Source organism: Lissotriton vulgaris, chromosome 3_1 (assembly GCF_964263255.1).
Source record: "Lissotriton vulgaris chromosome 3_1, aLisVul1.2, whole genome shotgun sequence".
Classification (NCBI taxonomy): domain Eukaryota; kingdom Metazoa; phylum Chordata; class Amphibia; order Caudata; family Salamandridae; genus Lissotriton; species Lissotriton vulgaris.
Window position 1 is genome coordinate 2,006,042,626 of NC_141689.1, and position 17,112 is coordinate 2,006,059,737.

Genomic DNA, 17,112 nt, shown 5'->3' on the forward strand with positions numbered 1-17,112 from the left:
CTACTTGGGCGCGCTTCCTCAGTTGTTCCAGGGTAGCTGGAGCTCACTCTACTGTGTAATCCCATACCTGCGCGGCGTTCGCAGTTCCTTTTATCTGTCGGGCCACTACAGGGTGGTGCCGGTGGGTGTTTTGCCACTAGGGCTTTGTCTGTGCTCTATCTTGCTTTGTGAGGGGGGTGGGTGGGGGAAGGGCGGGTCCGTTACCACTCACTCATTCCTCAGAGGCTCTGTGCCCTCAGTAGACTCATCATGATGCTCTCGACTCGAACCCTCAAAGCTCAGGGTGCCATCATAGAGTCAAGCATGAGGGGTCATGCAGCCCAGATAAGAGACGGTGCAGCGTAAATGTAGGTTTTCCAAAGCCTCCATGAGTCACTCTCACTGTAGTATGCTAGGTTGGCAGTAGCCGCTTAGTCTCCTAGCTGGGTAGTCCCGCCTGCGCAGTGTCAAGAGGATCAAGCGCGCTCACCATGTAAGGCTGCTTCAGCTGTAGTCATCACTCTGGCAGGACACTCTGGGGGTACGTCCCCACAAACAGGCTACAGGTGGCAGAAACTACATTTTTTAATTGGATTCTGCGAGTTCCCCAAGGCACGCCATCTTGATCAGTGCATGAAAAGTTAGGGGTTGATTTTCTGGTGGATCAAGTGGCAATTAAACCTTTAATGTGCTGGATACAGATATGGACAAGTGAAAATAAGGGCTTAAATCATCTGATTCTTTCAGACTGCCTTTCTCTGGAGCATGGTAACACAATCTCCTGGCTATGTTATGTAAAGGAGTCTTTTCATGCTCTGGGGAGGCAGACATTTTTCTTGCACATGATACTATAAGGATGTTAACATTATAAAATACTTACATCACATATATTCTTCTGCTCATCGTGAAATTATTGAACTATGAAAACCTTCAGTGAGGGCTTATGTTATGTTAAAGTTAGTCCTAGGTATGGAAAATCTTTGATGGAGACTGCATTATTATTTTGGTGCTATACCCAGAGTTGGCACAGAAAATTCTTCATGGATCTTCCAAATCATTTTTCCCAGGCTAATGCATCAAATTACTCCTGCTGGGCTTTTTTTTATAGACCCCTGGGGAGCAACCTTGGGGTGGAGAATCAAATGATGGGCGGGTGTGATGAAGGTAGAGTAAGGCTGCTTCAGACACTCACAAATTCCTATGCTCCCCTAGCAGACCTTAATGATTTGGATTGACTTCACAAGGTAAAGGCGACACTTAGCCTGTTGCACCATCATTTTGATTCTTCTTGTCAGTGCACAGAGGTGGCTGGTGTTTTATGAGCTACAAGCCCGATTGAGCCTCTGCCAGATCCCCCTCTTTGTGAGTACCCATTAGGCAATTCCAATTTTCGTGGGACTCCTCACTCGCCCCCTTTTATTTTTCCTCTTCCCTATAGCACTAATCCTAAGCCTGGAAATAAATTAAGACTTATCTCATGGAATGTGGCAGGTCTGTCCTCCAAGTTCACTGATGATAGTTGGGTATTGTACATCAGGTCATTTAATATTAGCAGAACAAGAGGGGGCCTCATTATTTTTGTAGATTTTGAGCCTTGTAACGCTATATAGATTATGAAGTAGGATTCTCAGGTGTTCCAGGGCATACGAATGTGCATAGGGAGAGCGTTTCCACTGGTAATAATTAACTTTTATAATGCAAATAAGGGGACGGAACGACCCTCTAATTTTATTGCTTTAAATAATGCCTTAGACTCCTTAAAGGGGGAGTTTTAGGGCATGAGTACCTCATGATGGTGGGGGATTTTAATTGCCATCTGTGTTGATATTTTGTAAATAGTCTACCTAATGCACAGCTCTGCCTGGTATCAGATGATCTGCATATGGAGCACACCACGGACGGGGAGGAGTTAAATAATGTTTTACATATTCTTAACCTATTATTTACTTCAGATCATTTGTTTACTGAGTCTATTCTTCAATTGCCACCAATATACAAAAGCGAGGTTCTGTCGCTATTATAGATTTTATTTTTGTGACAGCCCCCTTTGTGTGGGTTACCTGCTTATTTCAATATAGAACATAGCCTTTTTAGGATCACAATCCTCTGACACTTTCTATGATAGGGGTTGGGAATTACCCGATGGGCTCCCAAAAGTCTCAGGAACTTTTAATCCCCACGGCCCATGGTAGGCATCTATGCTGGTAGCAAATAGAAGTCAATGCCTTTTAATCACAGTCTCTTTTCCACCTGCCAGCAAGAGATATGTACATGCTTGGAACCCTAATCCCTAGCGAAGAAATTTTAAGTATGTTTGCCTCCATCACTCAGGTAGTTTCGGCCCTTTTATCTACACAGGAGGCAGGAGCAGCTTGGCCTCCCCTTCAGGGTTTGATTCCAAGTGCTTATGGACCTTACGGCATCTGAAGAAAGCTTTGAAACAGGTGCCCCGCGACAAGGCCAGGGTGTCTCTTTGCTGTTGTCTCTATTAAGAGGCCTTGAAAATTGTAGGTGCTAATTACAGAAACCGGCATGGGAAGATTTAATCCGAGCGGGCGATTTGAGGGATTCAACACTCTTTTGGAAGACTGTTAGGTGCCCCTGCTTTGCAGAACCAGTTAGACCTACAGTGTGCCATCATTTCACCCCAGATCAGTGGGTTTCCCATTTTGAAAGTGTATATAATGCCGGCCTCCTGCATGAGCCCCAGGTAGATATAATTCCTATCCTCATTGTTACACCAGTTAGATTTTTACTGGAGGAGGTATACACAAGTATTGAGTTGTTGTCACAGAATAAGGCACCGGGCCCTGACAGGATCCCACTGGATCTTTTTTGTGATAATATTGAGGTGTGGGCCCCAATTCTGACCCAAGTATTAAATGCGGCGAGCATGAAAGGGACGTTTCCCTCCTGGTCTACTGCTACTATTATACGACTTTTTAAAAAGGGGGACAAAGCCAATCCGCAATATTATCACTCGACTTCCCTTATTGATGCAGTAGTCAAGGTGTTGGGGTGGGATCTTTTATCTAGACTCTCCTCATTGGCTAATGATAATCCGATCTTATCAGATGTCAAATTTGTCTCTCGCCCAGGCATGTTAACTATGGACCAATGCCTTCAACTTTATTTAAAAAAAACAAATATACAGTGACATATGCAGGTGTTTTTTTTTAGCTTTTATGGACCTTACATCCAATTTTGATTGAGTTAATCAAAGCAAGCTATGGGATATATTGACTTCCTTGAGGGTTGACCCCCCCATTGTGTCACTACTTATTTCTCTCCATGATCAAATGATGGCGGCAGTATGATTTCCTCAAGAGGGGGCCCTCACCAATCATTTTAACTGCACCTAGAGGTGCGTCAGGCTGCATCTTAGCCCCTTTTCTATTCTTGATTTATATCAATGGTCTTGAAGCTGCTCTTTTGGATCTCCAGTCGGATTCCCCCAGAGTGGTCAGCAGATCTTTGCCAGTTTTACTTCATGCCGACGACGCAGTATTCATGGGCCGTACAGCTCTGGGATTACAGGTTTTAATAAATGGGTTCATTGCTTTTATGGACAGGTTGGACTTGTCAGTTAATTTTACTAAGCCTTATGTCCTAGTTGCGGGTTCCCGGGGTCTTCTGTCAAATTTTTGTGAAGCTGGCCAGCACATCATAGCAAAGGTGACGATTTTCCCCTACCTGGGAGTGTTATTTGATGAAGACCTACTACAGTGGAGATGGCTTCCAGAGGGCAAGCAGAGAGATTTGAATAAATTTATGGGTACTTGTAGGAAGCTGGCTCTGTATATACTACACCAAACTGAGGTATAGTGTGCACAGAGTCCAGTGGAACCCCAAAGGTAGGCAGAGGTAAAGTTATATAGCACCTCACTCTCTAGTTGTGGTAGTGTGGTCGAGCCGTAAGGCAGTATCAGAGGACAGTGTTAAGCATTTGTTGTACACACTCAGTCAGCAAATTATTTCACACACTCAAAGACTGAACTTCAGACCAATTGTTTTTGTATAAAAATATTCTTTCAGTTATTTTATTTTCTAGAACCAAGCAAGCCTGGCACAGGTACGCAATAAGTACTTTACGATAGCAATGCAATTGAAATACCATTTGAATGATAATTGTATATGCACTTTGGTTTGATTTACAGAATGGATGCAGAGAAATGCAATACTAAGTAAATACAGTACATATACTTGAATTGGCCTTTTAGTAAAATAGCAGGTAAGTAACTTTTGAGATTACTAGGCTTACACAGAGTAGTATACCTAGATACTACTCTGGGACATTTCCTGAAAACAGGTAAGTAAAATCTTTTTTGTTAGAATATGCAATTTTAAAGAATTTCTTTAGTTTCTCAAACTCCACACTTAAAACCTTTTCACAGAAAAATAGTCAATGCTATCCTATGGAGTAAAATAGTGTCATCGCTTTTGAGGCATTTGAAGTATTTGGTGGCAGGAGTTGAGGTTTGGGGGTAGACTCAGGGGCTCCCAGGGCCAAGGATGCACTCTTGTTACTTTCTCAGCGGCAGTAGCGTGGCAGGGTGCAGAGTGCTGAGGCCCAATGTTATCCAAAAGGGATAGGAGGCCTCCGGTTGGTGGCTGCTGACGAGCAGGTCACCTGGGTGTGGGAGCAAAGCTCCTGCACTTTAGCTCAGGGCAAATGGGGAAACAAAGTAACACCAAGGGTGCACCCTCAGCTGCACTAGGGTGGTCGGGTGCAGGGTGCTGTTTCGACGTGGGTGACCTGTTGTTTTCAATAGGAAACCTCTGGTTTGCAAATGAACTGCAGACTTGGGGATGTAGGTCTTCTGGGTGCGACCACCACTTTGAGACGTAAGTTGGGAAGTTAGGGGTTGGTTAGGCACTGTCAGTTTGGGCACACAAGGCCGTGGGGCGTCGGGGGCAGGTGTGCCTTTTGGGGTTGCACCTTCTTACCAGCTCCTGGTTGCGGCTAGGGGGACCTTCTGGACTTAGACTGCAGGCGTCGGCTGGAGGCCTGAGGCAGGACAGGGGTCACCGGATCTCGGGTCAGGATCGCCGGGGTGACCTCCTCGTGGTGTTTGCCCACTGGAGCTTGGGGAGTGGATGGCGGGTGCAGAGTGGAGTGGATTCGCGGTTTGCGGCCAAGACCAGAGGTTGCAGATGAACAAATCTGGTGTTCACGGGATACAAAGTCTTTGTGGTTGAATGCAGGCAGGTCCTCCAGGGTTATCATGGTTGCTGGCTGCAGGACACACCAGGATTTTACAGGAGCATGTTCGAGGGGGAGACAGGCCGGTAGGGCTGGGGCCAAGTCAGTGGGCTTCTTCCTCTTGTTAGTTGCTGAACAGCGGTTCGATCCTTCTTCTTGTAATTTATTCTTGTCTGAGGAAGCAAGGTTCAGGGGTGCCCCCAAATACTAGATTTAGGGGTGTTACAGGTAGGTATTTGGCGGGGACCAATGGGTCCCTTCCTTGGGTTGGGTACACTCACTCTTATGCCACCCTCCAGTGGGAGGGGGGCATGAGCCTGTCCATGATTGGCTGAGACCCCCATCTTCAAGATGGTGTGGACTGAGAATTGTGCTTCACTTCGCCTCCCGCACCTGAGGGGTGGAGTTGGAAGAGGTGGGCACACCTCTCTTTCTCAGTTGTTTTTCTCACCGGTTTTCCCGCCCAAAGCGGGGGTTAGAACCAGTGGGGACCAGTTGCTGAGAGCAGCAAGTGGCCTGGAGAAGCTCACAAAGGTGGCAAGCCTTTGAAGCTTCCCCTTCGTGAACCCTGCCCATCCTGGGGAGAATTGGCACCCCGTCCCAGGATGTGCATTGTTTCAGGTCCCAGAGAGCAGCAAGCTCTCGACCCAGGGGTCCAGAAACATGTCTTGTGGTGGCAGCTGAAAGCAGTCACTCAGCCTGGACACTATTGGAAGGTTAGTTTTCAGGGGGCAGCTCTAAGATGCCCTCTTTGTGCATTCTTCATGAAATCCCACACTGGCATCAATCTGGGTTTAATGTTCTGAGAAGTTTGATACCAAACTTCCCAACGTTCAGTCTAGCGATTATGGTGCTGTGGAGTTCATAATGACAAAATTCCCAGCACCATATACTCTTAATGGCAGCACCGCACTTACAATGTCTAAGAATTGACTTAGACACTGCAGGGGTACAGAGCTCATACACCTGTACCCTCACTACTGGCACCCAGCTAGAGGGGTGATTGATCTATGCCAGGGCAGTAGGTTGTAGGCATGGCACACGGGGATGTGTGCCATGTCGACTCTTCACTTTGTTCTGCACCAAGACATGCAGCCTGCAAAGGCAGTGTGCGAGTGTCAGGGTACAGGATCTCTAAGGGTGGCACAATAAGTGCTGCTGCCCTTAGAGGACTTCTCTGGTCACAGTGCCCTTGGTACCTGTGTTACCATTTACCAGTGGCTGACCTGTGGCCAGAGATGCCAATTGGGTTTAGGCTTCAATGCAGTTTTAGGGAAAGAACATAGGCCCTGGTAACCTGATTAGCTGGAGCCCACTGCAAACTCAGTCAAAGTACATCAGCAATTCAGCAAAAAGCAGGGGCAATCATTCATAAAGAGGGCACTTTCTCACAGTGCTATTACCAGTGTTGTTAGTAGATTGGAATCATGGGCACCTGAGATCATTTTGAAATTGTACCAGTCCGTAGGTATCTGAAAGTTATAATATGACAGTGAAATATTTTTTATTTTATTTTAAAGGTGTTATATAGCGCTGGCTAGCTCCGGAGGTATCAGAGCGCTTTACATGAGTATTAGATCATAGTTACAGGTTATATCGTTGCAAAGGTTACACAGTTATTAGAGCATGGCAACATAGTTACTTGTAAGGTCGAGATAAACAATAAGCACAAATACGTAAGGGGAAAAGCAGGCAAGGAGAGAGATTCAGGGGGGGTGGGAGCAGGGGAAGTAGACCGATAATGAAGGCGGGAAAGAGGAGAGGAGGGTGAGAGACACCGCATGGAAAGAGGAGGGGAAGGGCGATGGGGACACAAACCGGTAGACGAGTCAAAGCAACGTCCAAAGTCCAGTAAGCTGTGATCCCAGGGGAAGTGGTATCACTTCCCTATCTCTATTGTGAGAGGCTCCCTTTACGCAGTGGACTCTCTCAGAGGGGTTTCTGAGTCTCCAAGGCCTACATACTGGAATCTTCCCCAAAAAGGGGAGAGGGAGTGCTTTGGCAAAGGGGTGCCATACCATACCTCAGCTGTGAGTGGCTCCCTTGGCGCTGTGGACTCTCTCAGCAGGTTCCCTGGGACTCCAGAACATAAATATTGGATCTTTCCCCAACAAGGGGAGAAGGAGTGCTTAGTCAAAGGGCACAAAAGGACAGGGGCCTCGGCGGAGTAGCGGGCAAGGGGAAAGATTCAGGTGAGAGAGGATAGGAGTAAAGAAAGTAAGACAAAGAAAGAAAGAGTGCTAAATGGGAACAGATAGTTAGATAGGAGACAAGGAAAAAGCAGAGATACAGAAAAATGATGAGGGGTGGGGAGACAGGAAGAAAAACTGTGCCCAAAGTCCGGATGGGTAGGTGACGGTCAGGGAATGAACCAATGCCGATCTCCTCAATAGCTGAACAGAGCAGCTCCACCAGGTGTCGGACATAGTGCATGGACTCCGCTATTAGGATGAGATTGGGGGGGAACCATGGTCCGAATGAATTCCAGATGCCATCTTGAGGTCAGGCTCAGTCCTGGTAGGTTATGTAAGGAAGATTTCAGCTTGGGGGAAAAGTCACAACTAGCGGCCATGTTAAGGTCAGGCGCGCCTTAGCCTCAGCTGCGACCTTGTTGGATTGTGAACAAGTAACATTTACTTAGGACTCTTGGAAGGCAAGACACTTGATGGGCATCACACGTCAGGCTTAAATACCAAGAGCATCTCCACAGTGGAGTCATCATCTCAGGTATCCGTGAATAGGTCAGTCCAGGCAGATCAGATTTGTGCACATCCAAAGGAGATAGTTTAAAAGTCGCTGGCTTACAATGTGGATTCTGCACACAACCGCATGCATCCGCTTTATATTAGGGTTATGGCCATGCATCTGACTGTAATGGAAGCCGCCATTTTAAGTCCTGGCTTCGGGTCAGGCAAATCAGGTGGGGAGGATTGGTAAACTACCATGAACAGAGCACAATGAAAGAGGTATAACTTTGTAATAGGTTATAGCCTGATAAAGGGTTACTCCTTCCCCCAGGATATGCTCCCCTCTTTCCACTGCTATGTCTGTGTTAGTTAGTGTCTTTTTGGGTCTACTGGCCAGCCGCAGCTTTTCAGAAATCCCTCTCCCAGCTGCTTCTCACTGTTTAATGATGGCAAAATTCTCTTCACCTATGATCTGTGTCGCAGGTTCGCACGCACGAACTCAGCGCCCCCGGGGCACCTTCTTGATCCTCAGGCTCTCTCCATCTCTCGGGTCCAGATGGGTCCTCTGCCTCAGGGGCTCAGTTAATTTCTACACGTCCCTCGTCGCTCTGCTTGCCGACCGGGTCACCTCCCCTTGCCGTGGCCCGCACCGGTTTGTTACACATTCACGTGTTCCAGCTCAGTGCCCCTGATACCCGCTTCAGCCACCAGACTCAGCTCACTACTTGGGCGTGCTTCCTCAGTTGTTCCAGGGTAGCTGGAGCTCACTCTACTGTGTAATCCCATACCTGCGCGGCGTTCGCAGTTCCTTTTATCTGTCGGGCCACTACAGGGTGGTGCCGGTGGGTGTTTTGCCACTAGGGCTTTGTCTATGCTCTATCTTGCTTTGTGAGGGGGGTGGGTGGGGGAAGGGCGGGTCCGTTACCACTCACTCATTCCTCAGAGGCTCTGTGCCCTCAGTAGACTCATCATGATGCTCTCGACTCGAACCCTCAAAGCTCAGGGTGCCATCATAGAGTCAAGCATGAGGGGTCATGCAGCCCAGATAAGAGACGGTGCAGCGTAAATGTAGGTTTTCCAAAGCCTCCATGAGTCACTCTCACAGTAGTATGCTAGGTTGGCAGTAGCCGCTTAGTCTCCTAGCTGGGTAGTCCCGCCTGCGCAGTGTCAAGAGGATCAAGCGCGCTCACCATGTAAGGCTGCTTCAGCTGTAGTCATCACTCTGGCAGGACACTCTCGGGGTACGTCCCCACAAACAGGCTACAGGTGGCAGAAACTACATTTTTTAATTGGATTCTGCGAGTTCCCCAAGGCACGCCATCTTGATCAGTGCATGAAAAGTTAGGGGTTGATTTTCTGGTGGATCAAGTGGCAATTAAACCTTTAATGTGCTGGATACAGATATGGACAAGTGAAAATAAGGGCTTAAATCATCTGATTCTTTCAGACTGCCTTTCTCTGGAGCATGGTAACACAATCTCCTGGCTATGTTATGTAAAGGAGTCTTTTCATGCTCTGGGGAGGCAGACATTTTTCTTGCACATGATACTATAAGGATGTTAACATTATAAAATACTTACATCACATATATTCTTCTGCTCATCGTGAAATTATTGAACTATGAAAACCTTCAGTGAGGGCTTATGTTATGTTAAAGTTTGTCCTAGGTATGGAAAATCTTTGATGGAGACTGCATTATTATTTTGGTGCTATACCCAGAGTTGGCACAGAAAATTCTTCATGGATCTTCCAAATCATTTTTCCCAGGCTAATGCATCAAATTACTCCTGCTGGGCTTTTTTTATAGACCCCTGGGGAGCAACCTTGGGGTGGAGAATCAAATGATGGGCGGGTGTGATGAAGGTAGAGTAGGGCTGCTTCAGACACTCACAAATCCCTATGCTCCCCTAGCAGACCTTAATGATTTGGATTGACTTCACAAGGTAAAGGCGACACTTAGCCTGTTGCACCATCATTTTGATTCTTCTTGTCAGTGCACAGAGGTGGCTGGTGTTTTATGAGCTACAAGCCCGATTGAGCCTCTGCCAGATCCCCCTCTTTGTGAGTACCCATTAGGCAATTCCAATTTTCGTGGGACTCCTCACTCGCCCCCTTTTATTTTTCCTCTTCCCTATAGCACTAATCCTAAGCCTGGAAATAAATTAAGACTTATCTCATGGAATGTGGCAGGTCTGTCCTCCAAGTTCACTGATGATAGTTGGGTATTGTACATCAGGTCATTTAATATTAGCAGAACAAGAGGGGGCCTCATTATTTTTGTAGATTTTGAGCCTTGTAACGCTATATAGATTATGAAGTAGGATTCTCAGGTGTTCCAGGGCATACGAATGTGCATGGGGAGAGCGTTACCACTGGTAATAATTAACTTTTATAATGCAAATAAGGGGACGGAACGACCCTCTAATTTTATTGCTTTAAATAATGCCTTAGACTCCTTAAAGGGGGAGTTTTAGGGCATGAGTACCTCATGATGGTGGGGGATTTTAATTGCCATCTGTGTTGATATTTTGTAAATAGTCTACCTAATGCACAGCTCTGCCTGGTATCAGATGATCTGCATATGGAGCACACCACGGACGGGGAGGAGTTAAATAATGTTTTACATATTCTTAACCTATTATTTACTTCAGATCATTTGTTTACTGAGTCTATTCTTCAATTGCCACCAATATACAAAAGCGAGGTTCTGTCGCTATTATAGATTTTATTTTTGTGACAGCCCCCTTTGTGTGGGTTACCTGCTTATTTCAATATAGAACATAGCCTTTTTAGGATCACAATCCTCTGACACTTTCTATGATAGGGGTTGGGAATTACCCGATGGGCTCCCAAAAGTCTCAGGAACTTTTAATCCCCACGGCCCATGGTAGGCATCTATGCTGGTAGCAAATAGAAGTCAATGCCTTTTAATCACAGTCTCTTTTCCACCTGCCAGCAAGAGATATGTACATGCTTGGAACCCTAATCCCTAGCGAAGAAATTTTAAGTATGTTTGCCTCCATCACTCAGGTAGTTTCGGCCCTTTTATCTACACAGGAGGCAGGAGCAGCTTGGCCTCCCCTTCAGGGTTTGATTCCAAGTGCTTATGGACCTTACGGCATCTGAAGAAAGCTTTGAATCAGGTGCCCCGCGACAAGGCCAAGGTGTCTCTTTGCTGTTGTCTCTATTAAGAGGCCTTGAAAATTGTAGGTGCTAATTACAGAAACCGGCATGGGAAGATTTAATCCGAGCGGGCGATTTGAGGGATTCAACACTCTTTTGGAAGACTGTTAGGTGCCCCTGCTTTGCAGAACCAGTTAGACCTACAGTGTGCCATCATATCACCCCAGATCAGTGGGTTTCCCATTTTGAAAGTGTATATAATGCCGGCCTCCTGCATGAGCCCCAGGTAGATATAATTCCTATCCTCGTTGTTACACCAGTTAGATTTTTACTGGAGGAGGTATACACAAGCATTGAGTTGTTGTCACAGAATAAGGCACCGGGCCCTGACAGGATCCCACTGGATCTTTTTGTGATAATATTGAGGTGTGGGCCCCAATTCTGACCCATGTATTAAATGCGGCGAGCATGAAAGGGACGTTTCCCTCCTGGTCTACTGCTACTATTATACGACTTTTTAAAAAGGGGGACAAAGCCAATCCGCAATATTATCACTCGACTTCCCTTATTGATGCAGTAGTGAAGGTGTTGGGGTGGGATCTTTTATCTAGACTCTCCTCATTGGCTAATGATAATCCGATCTTATCAGATGTCAAATTTGTCTCTCGCCCAGGCATGTTAACTATGGACCAATGCCTTCAACTTTATTTTAAAAAAACAAATATACAGTGACATATGCGGGTGTTTTTTTTTAGCTTTTATGGACCTTACATCCAATTTTGATTGAGTTAATCAAAGCAAGCTATGGGATATATTGACTTCCTTGAGAGTTGACGCCCCCATTGTGTCACTACTCATTTCTCTCCATGATCAAATGATGGCGGCAGTAGGATTTCCTCAAGAGGGTGCCCTCACCAATCATTTTAACTGCACCTAGAGGTGCGTCAGGCTGCATCTTAGCCCCTTTTCTATTCTTGATTTATATCAATGGTCTTGAAGCTGCTCTTTTGGATCTCCAGTCGGATTCCCCCAGAGTGGTCAGCAGATCTTTGCCAGTTTTACTTCATGCCGACGACGCAGTATTCATGGGCCGTACAGCTCTGGGATTACAGGTTTTAATAAATGGGTTCATTGCTTTTATGGACAGGTTGGACTTGTCAGTTAATTTTACTAAGCCTTATGTCCTAGTTGCGGGTTCCCGGGGTCTTCTGTCAAATTTTTGTGAAGCTGGCCAGCACATCATAGCAAAGGTGACGATTTTCCCCTACCTGGGAGTGTTATTTGATGAAGACCTACTACAGTGGAGATGGCTTCCAGAGGGCAAGCAGAGAGATTTGAATACATTTATGGGTACTTGTAGGAAGCTGGCTCTGTATATACTACACCAAACTGAGGTATAGTGTGCACAGAGTCCAGTGGAACCCCAAAGGTAGGCAGAGGTAAAGTTATATAGCACCTCACTCTCTAGTTGTGGTAGTGTGGTCGAGCCGTAAGGCAGTATCAGAGGACAGTGTTAAGCATTTGTTGTACACACTCAGTCAGCAAATTATTTCACACACTCAAAGACTGAACTTCAGACCAATTGTTTTTGTATAAAAATATTCTTTCAGTTATTTTATTTTCTAGAACCAAGCAAGCCTGGCACAGGTACGCAATAAGTACTTTACGATAGCAATGCAATTGAAATACCATTTGAATGATAATTGTATATGCACTTTGGTTTGATTTACAGAATGGATGCAGAGAAATGCAATACTAAGTAAATACAGTACATATACTTGAATTGGCCTTTTAGTAAAATAGCAGGTAAGTAACTTTTGAGATTACTAGGCTTACACAGAGTAGTATACCTAGATACTACTCTGGGACATTTCCTGAAAACAGGTAAGTAAAATCTTTTTTGTTAGAATATGCAATTTTAAAGAATTTCTTTAGTTTCTCAAACTCCACACTTAAAACCTTTTCACAGAAAAATAGTCAATGCTATCCTATGGAGTAAAATAGTGTTATCGCTTTTGAGGCATTTGAAGTATTTGGTGGCAGGAGTTGAGGTTTGGGGGTAGACTCAGGGGCTCCCAGGGCCAAGGATGCACTCTTGTTACTTTCTCAGCGGCAGTAGCGTGGCAGGGTGCAGAGTGCTGAGGCCCAATGTTATCCAAAAGGGATAGGAGGCCTCCGGTTGGTGGCTGCTGACGAGCAGGTCACCTGGGTGTGGGAGCAAAGCTCCTGCACTTTAGCTCAGGGCAAATGGGGAAACAAAGTAACACCAAGGGTGCACCCTCAGCTGCACTAGGGTGGTCGGGTGCAGGGTGCTGTTTCGACGTGGGTGACCTGTTGTTTTCAATAGGAAACCTCTGGTTTGCAAATGAACTGCAGACTTGGGGATGTAGGTCTTCTGGGTGCGACCACCACTTTGAGACGTAAGTTGGGAAGTTAGGGGTTGGTTAGGCACTGTCAGTTTGGGCACACAAGGCCGTGGGGCGTCGGGGGCAGGTGTGCCTTTTGGGGTTGCACCTTCTTACCAGCTCCAGGTTGCGGCTAGGGGGACCTTCTGGACTTAGACTGCAGGCGTTGGCTGGAGGCCTGAGGCAGGACAGGGGTCACCGGATCTCGGGTTAGGATCGCCGGGGTGACCTCCTCGTGGTGTTTGCCCACTCGAGCTTGGGGAGTGGATGGCGGGTGCAGAGTGGAGTGGATTCGCGGTTTGCGGCCAAGACCAGAGGTTGCAGATGAACAAATCTGGTGTTCACGGGATACAAAGTCTTTGTGGTTGAATGCAGGCAGGTCCTCCAGGGTTATCATGGTTGCTGGCTGCAGGACACACCAGGATTTTGCAGGAGCATGTTCGAGGGGGAGACAGGCCGGTAGGGCTGGGGCCAAGTCAGTGGGCTTCTTCCTCTTGTTAGTTGCTGCACAGCGGTTCGATCCTTCTTCTTGTAATTTATTCTTGTCTGAGGAAGCAAGGTTCAGGGGTGCCCCCAAATACTAGATTTAGGGGTGTTACAGGTAGGTATTTGGCGGGGACCAATGGGTCCCTTCCTTGGGTTGGGTACACTCACTCTTATGCCACCCTCCAGTGGGAGGGGGGCATGAGCCTGTCCATGATTGGCTGAGACCCCCATCTTCAAGATGGTGTGGACTGAGAATTGTGCTTCACTTCGCCTCCCGCACCTGTGGGGTGGAGTTGGAAGAGGTGGGCACACCTCTCTTTCTCAGTTGTTTTTCTCACCGGTTTTCCCGCCCAAAGCGGGGGTTAGAACCAGTGGGGACCAGTTGCTGAGAGCAGCAAGTGGCCTGGAGAAGCTCACAAAGGTGGCAAGCCTTTGAAGCTTCCCCTTCGTGAACCCTGCCCATCCTGGGGAGAATTGGCACCCCGTCCCAGGATGTGCATTGTTTCAGGTCCCAGAGAGCAGCAAGCTCTCGACCCAGGGGTCCAGAAACATGTCTTGTGGTGGCAGCTGAAAGCAGTCACTCAGCCTGGACACTATTGGAAGGTTAGTTTTCAGGGGGCAGCTCTAAGATGCCCTCTTTGCGCATTCTTCATGAAATCCCACACTGGCATCAATCTGGGTTTAATGTTCTGAGAAGTTTGATACCAAACTTCCCAACGTTCAGTCTAGCGATTATGGTGCTGTGGAGTTCATAATGACAAAATTCCCAGCACCATATACTCTTAATGGCAGCACCGCACTTACAATGTCTAAGAATTGACTTAGACACTGCAGGGGTACAGAGCTCATACACCTGTACCCTCACTACTGGCACCCAGCTAGAGGGGTGATTGATCTATGCCAGGGCAGTAGGTTGTAGGCATGGCACACAGGGATGTGTGCCATGTCGACTCTTCACTTTGTTCTGCACCAAGACATGCAGCCTGCAAAGGCAGTGTGTGAGTGTCAGGGTACAGGATCTCTAAGGGTGGCACAATAAGTGCTGCTGCCCTTAGAGGACTTCTCTGGTCACAGTGCCCTTGGTACCTGTGTTACCATTTACCAGTGGCTGACCTGTGGCCAGAGATGCCAATTGGGTTTAGGCTTCAATGCAGTTTTAGGGAAAGAACATAGGCCCTGGTAACCTGATTAGCTGGAGCCCACTGCAAACTCAGTCAAAGTACATCAGCAATTCAGCAAAAAGCAGGGGCAATCATTCATAAAGAGGGCACTTTCTCACAGTGATATTACCAGTGTTGTTAGTAGATTGGAATCATGGGCACCTGAGATCATTTTGAAATTGTACCAGTCCGTAGGTATCTGAAAGTTATAATATGACAGTGAAATATTTTTTATTTTATTTTAAAGGTGTTATATAGCGCTGGCTAGCTCCGGAGGTATCAGAGCGCTTTACATGAGTATTAGATCATAGTTACAGGTTATATCGTTGCAAAGGTTACACAGTTATTAGAGCATGGCAACATAGTTACTTGTAAGGTCGAGATAAACAATAAGCACAAATACGTAAGGGGAAAAGCAGGCAAGGAGAGAGATTCAGGGGGGGTGGGAGCAGGGGAAGTAGACCGATAATGAAGGCGGGAAAGAGGAGAGGAGGGTGAGAGACACCGCATGGAAAGAGGAGGGGAAGGGCGATGGGGACACAAACCGGTAGACGAGTCAAAGCAACGTCCAAAGTCCAGTAAGCTGTGATCCCAGGGGAAGTGGTATCACTTCCCTATCTCTATTGTGAGAGGCTCCCTTTACGCAGTGGACTCTCTCAGAGGGGTCTCTGAGTCTCCAAGGCCTACATACTGGAATCTTCCCCAAAAAGGGGAGAGGGAGTGCTTTGGCAAAGGGGTGCCATACCATACCTCAGCTGTGAGTGGCTCCCTTGGCGCTGTGGACTCTCTCAGCAGGTTCCCTGAGACTCCAGAACATAAATATTGGATTTTTCCCCAACAAGGGGAGAAGGAGTGCTTAGTCAAGGGGCACAAAAGGACAGGGGCCTCGGCGGAGTAGCGGGCAAGGCGAAAGATTCAGGTGAGAGAGGATAGGAGTAAAGAAAGTAAGACAAAGAAAGAAAGAGTGCTAAATGGGAACAGATAGTTAGATAGGAGACAAGGAAAAAGCAGAGATACAGAAAAATGATGAGGGGTGGGGAGACAGGAAGAAAAACTGTGCCCAAAGTCCGGATGGGTAGGTGACGGTCAGGGAATGAACCAATGCCGATCTCCTCAATAGCTGAACAGAGCAGCTCCACCAGGTGTCGGACATAGTGCATGGACTCCGCTATTAGGATGAGATTGGGGGGGAACCATGGTCCGAATGAATTCCAGATGCCATCTTGAGGTCAGGCTCAGTCCTGGTAGGTTATGTAAGGAAGATTTCAGCTTGGGGGAAAAGTCACAACTAGCCGCCATGTTAAGGTCAGGCGCGCCTTAGCCTCAGCTGCGACCTTGTTGGATTGTGAACAAGTAACATTTACTTAGGACTCTTGGAAGGCAAGACACTTGATGGGCATCACACGTCAGGCTTAAATACCGAGAGCATCTCCACAGTGGAGTCATCATCTCAGGTATCCGTGAATAGGTCAGTCCAGGCAGATCAGATTTGTGCACATCCAAAGGAGATAGTTTAAAAGTCGCTGGCTTACAATGTGGATTCTGCACACAACCGCATGCATCCGCTTTATATTAGGGTTATGGCCATGCATCTGACTGTAATGGAAGCCACCATTTTAAGTCCTGGCTTCGGGTCAGGCAAATCAGGTGGGGAGGATTGGTAAACTACCATGAACAGAGCACAATGAAAGAGGTATAACTTTGTAATAGGTTATAGCCTGATAAAGGGTTACTCCTTCCCCCAGGATATGCTCCCCTCTTTCCACTGCTATGTCTGTGTTAGTTAGTGTCTTTTTGGGTCTACTGGCCAGCCGCAGCTTTTCAGAAATCCCTCTCCCAGCTGCTTCTCACTGTTTAATGATGGCAAAATTCTCTTCACCTATGATCTGTGTCGCAGGTTCGCACGCACGAACTCAGCGCCCCCGGGGCACCTTCTTGATCCTCAGGCTCTCTCCATCTCTTGGGTCCAGATGGGTCCTCTGCCTCAGGGGCTCAGTTAATTTCTACACGTCCCTCGTCGCTCTGCTTGCCGACCGGGTCACCTCCCCTTGCCGTGGCCCGCACCGGTT